This window comes from Colobus angolensis, unplaced genomic scaffold (genome assembly GCF_000951035.1).
Source record: "Colobus angolensis palliatus isolate OR3802 unplaced genomic scaffold, Cang.pa_1.0 Scaffold24, whole genome shotgun sequence".
In the NCBI taxonomy this organism is placed as follows: Eukaryota; Metazoa; Chordata; class Mammalia; order Primates; family Cercopithecidae; genus Colobus; species Colobus angolensis.
Window position 1 is genome coordinate 13,212,389 of NW_012115599.1, and position 4,877 is coordinate 13,217,265.

Genomic DNA, 4,877 nt, shown 5'->3' on the forward strand with positions numbered 1-4,877 from the left:
ATCAGACCACCAAAGAAATCCATGGCACAAAAAAAAAAAAAAAAAAGCTGAACCTAAGCCACATGCACATTTTTTAGTTCACAAAAAGGATTTAATAGCCACATTGTGATTTTTGCCACAACTGTGTGATTTAATATTCTCTAATATCAAGGGTGGATTTAGAATTGAAGGAAATACCTGGAGAAATCACAGTGGGATGAATTTTTGCCTTAAGAGAAATGAGAGTTGGCTGTAATTGATAATACAGCTTTATCCTACTCTCATCTGCATTTCAGAAAATAACCCTCATCTTTACAAAACATAGGACACTTGTGAGACAGTTAACTCAAGCAGCTATGGGGAGGGAGGACATTATTGAATGGTGATTAAATAATGCAGATGGCCCTTCTGTTTCTTAAAGACGGTGGAAGAGGTCAGACTGCTCTGTCAAGGTGGCAGTCATTTATTCGGAGTCCTGTTGGATAGAGCCTATCTCCTCGAGGCTACAGAGGCTTCTAGGATATGGAGCTGTGCATGTTAGTGACTCAGCCTTGCCTTCATCAGGGCACCCACCTAACTTGGAGCAAGTGGGAGAGGACCCGAGTCATCCTCTGTGCTGTTTGGTGAGTTTTGCAGCGGAGACTTCACCATCCAGGAGAACTGTTTCTTTGTCACTTGGGATATCACCTAAAAATGAAACATTTGATATTTTAAGGTATTAAAACAAAAAAAAGTGAATTGGGGAGCATTGGCTGCAATCCCTAAAAGATACTGTTATCTGTGCATCAGGTTGACTTGAGGTCACCACAGGTCCAGGGAGCCCGGAGAGTTTAGGCATGTTCTCCTTTGGAGGCCAGCAGCCTTTCACAAACCCCGCCTCTAAAAGGGTGGTTTCACATTTGACCATGTTTTTGCATTAGCCTCAGAAACTCTTGTCTTTAGCTGATAACCTTTGAGGTATGTGAGAAGCCTAGTTGGAGCATCTGAGAAAATGATAGCTCTCACCTTCAAATTAATCAAATAGTTTGTCCTCCTAGTCCCCTTATAAATTAACAAATGGAGGACCGGGCACGGTGGTTCACGCCTGTAATCCCAACACTTTGGGAGGCCAAGGCAGGTGGATCACGAGGTCAGGAGTTCAAGACCAGCCTGACCAGTATGGTGAAACCCCATCTCTACTAAAAATAGCAAAATTAGCCAGGCATGGTGGCACACTCCTGTAGTCCCAGCTACTCGGGAGGCTGAGGCAGGAGAATCGCTTGAACCCGGGGGGCAGATGTTGCAGTGAGCTGAGATCTCGCCACCGCACTCCAGCCTAGGCGACAGAGCAAGACTCTGTCTCAAAAAAAAATAATAATGATTAATAGGAAGAGAACCCCATTTTGTGATGATTTGGGCACACTACTTGAGCTGAGGCTAGCAGTCATGTGATTTTGGCTGTCTCTGACCTGAAGCTTTTGAAGTAAGAGTTATGTCTCTTCCCTGAAACTTTGTTTACAGTGATAATTTGGTGAGTTTGAGCTTGTCTTAGAAAATAAGACTGTCCACCTGGGGAGGGGAGCTTACAGGGAACCCATGTTAACTCAGAATGCTGAAGAAAGTGCTTTTAGCCAAAAAAGTAAGATTACTACCTAGAAGGTGGAAAGAAGTCATTGCTTCTGTTCCTCCAGGAGTCAGTTGTTTAATAACTGTAGGTTTCCTTTCGTTTTTATCCCCAGTTCTTAGTACTAAAACTTATTTGACTTCTATCAGGAAGCAGACAAAAAAAGCGCCATTTAAAACCCTGGATAGAGGCTTTAAAGGACACAAAAACAGCAGCATTGTCATTTTGTTCTTCACCATTTTGATGTGCTACCCATTCTTCCACCCTCCCTTTCCTGCCCCCAAGCCTCCCAGCCAGGCCAGATGTGAAGATTATATTAATCACTGATTCAGAGAACATTAATTCTTGTCTGGATTAATTATCTACTAAATTGCTTATTATCTGTGACTACCTTGCAGAGAATATCTCAACAGTGCAACAAATTAGCTCTCCAAGACTTGAGCTTCCAGCCAGGCATTTAGATCACTCTTAAGCCTTTGTGGAATTCTGAGGAAAAAAAGCAAGATGCCTCAATGCCAATGCTGGGCCTTAAGACTCTACTCCCCTCCCTGTAGGGTGGGGCAAGTGGCTCAGCTTTGGAAAATCATTTTGCCAGTAAGATTGCCTGTGAATCCCTTTTAAGAAGTCGTCCTGATCTGAGCCTGTCTTCCTGAGCACTTTGGTGCTAAATTGAAAATGGTAAGCTAAAGCAGTGACAGATCCACATAGCCTCTTTAACCTCTTTATTGTCTTGCCAAAAAAAAAGTTTCTCAGGTTAAACCTTGGTCTTTAACCTCCCTTTGTTGTGGAGAAAGGGTGTCACTAATCAGTGGTCCAAAGGATATCTAGCTTTGGTTACTCAGTTCCTGCAGCAACACAGATACAACTTATGCCAGGGAAGGTAGAGGCTGACATGGAGACACCCAGGAGCAGGAATAGGAAGGGATAGGTCTGTTCCACATAGAACCTCCCCAGATCTGAAGTTAAGTCTTGGAGAGTTTCCAAAGTGCTGAAGTAAAAAGGAGACTTGTAGGGCCTTTGCTTAATGAACAAGAGGCTTATGTCCTCCCAAGAACATGAACGAGTTCAGAAGGGAGTAACAGGTACCTAAGCTATAGCTCACAGACCGAAACCTGCCCACTCACCCCGGCCCTGGTATTAGAGCATTTTTGCTCAGAATTTTCTAAGAGGACTCCCCCTTCAGAAATCCAATTTGCTACCAGAATTTTATTTAGCCTCTGAGAATCTCACCCTTTCACTTCCATCTGTGAATGGACATAGATGTGTTGCTCAGGGATCAGAAACATCAGAGTCCAGGGCCCAGTGGCATGGTGTTGCATTAGTAGTTAGAAAAGTGATTGGTCAGCTCTACTATAAAAGAAATAAGTATGTAGTACAGTTTTATAAATGTCAGGTCTGTTCTATTGTTTTATGATCTGAAGACTATCAAACTGGTTGATAATCAAAGAAAAGGTTGGTGGTTAGAATAAGTAAAATTTCAGTTAGAAAGATAGCTTACCAGGCCGGGCGCGGTGGCTCAAGCCTGTAATACCAGCACTTTGGGAGGCCGAGACGGGTGGATCACGAGGTCAGGAGATCGAGACCATCCTGGCTAACACGGTGAAACCCCGTCTCTACTAAAAAATACAAAAAACTAGCCGGGCGAGGTGGGGGGGCGCCTGTAGTCCCAGCTACTCGGGAGGCTGAGGCAGGAGAATGGTGTAAACCCGGGAGGCGGAGCTTGCAGTGAGCTGAGATCCGGCCACTGCACTCCAGCCAGCCTGGGCCACAGAGCGAGACTCCATCTCAAAAAAAAAAAAAAAAGAAAAAAAAGAAAGATAGCTTACCAGTTTTCCCTGTGCTTGATTAAGGAAGTTAAGAGTATTTCAGGATGTTGAGAACTGTTGTAAAATGGAATTGAAGTAAGTGTCTCTCACCTTCTTAGGTGTATCAGAGAGAGGAAGTGGAAGAACAGTAGTAGCATCTTCATACTTACTTTTGCCAGCCCAGCCTCCATTTCAAAGACTTTGTCTTCCATTCTATCCAATGACATGGTCAGGGATGGGCTGTGAGGAGGCAGTGAGGCCCCACCTTGGTTTGCTCAGCTGTGGTGTGTAGTCTCCACACAGCTTAAGGGTTTTTAAGGAGTTTTCTCGCAGGATTACCTCCACTCCACTCATCTACCATCAGCATCAGAAAGGTTAACATCCCTGGAACCATTCCACTTATAAAAGAGATGAACTAGTGTGCTTTCTCCCCTTTTCCAGGTGTGCCATCCATATGCAGTCTCCTCTTGGCCAGGTTCAACAAGTGTTTCCAGGGAACCCTGTGGCTTGAGCCTAAGTAGCCAAAATGTATTGAGTTTAAGTTTTTCCAGAGGACAAAAGTATTTCTTGTCCCTTTTCCCTCATGCTTATATGTTTTAGCTGAGGCTTAAAAGGCCAAGTTGAGTAATGTCTCTGGAACTGAGACAGAGAGCCAGGGACCCATGTTCCCAGGGACCAGTCCCCTGGGGAATCACACAGTGGCTCAGACTAGACTGCTCTGTCCCACCAGAACTCTGCTGCTGTTCATTTCCATCAGGACCACCCAGGAAAGCAAGTAAGTTAGCCTTCTCATCATTAGGTCACCTAATCTCTTGGGCTGCAGGGTGAGAGCATATGTAGATCTCCTGTTTAGACAGTGTGTTCATAATTGTAGAAAGGGATAGAAAATGGAACAACCAAGAGGCTGCGTCATTTTTGAAGAGGATGGCAAGGATGACCCCAAATGAGCTCAACAAAACTGGGAATCCAAGGAATGGTGCTTGTAGGGAAAGAGAGGTCAGTTGTGGTCCTTAAACCTCTTGGCACCTGGTGTGGGTTATGAAACAAGGAGCTGGAGTAAAATTGTCCTTACCTCCAATCCAAATGCTGTCCAGGATTTGGGAGCTACCCAACCTGTGGGTATATGGTGTTGGTTTCCATTTTTTGTTTGCGTGTTTCCAAAACAATCTTGCTTGGTACTGCATGGAAAGTTCAAGTTTTTCTTCTTGCCCGCTCAGGACCACCTGTCTGGGCTGGCCTCTTTCCTGTGTCTTCACAGCGTTCCTAAGGAAGATTTTTGCAGCGCTCTCTGGAGCTGAGGGGAGTGGAATTTGGTCCAGAGAAGGCGGAAGGAAATAGTTTTCCTGTTTCCTTTTCTCGAGGCGGATGTTCTCAGGCTTCCTTCACACCTCCTTCCCATGGGTGCAGCTGGCAGTACAGTCAGGTTGTGGAGGATGGCTGAGAAGAAAGGGGCACTGGTTCAGCCCCAGGTTTGGTCTGAGACAGGTACA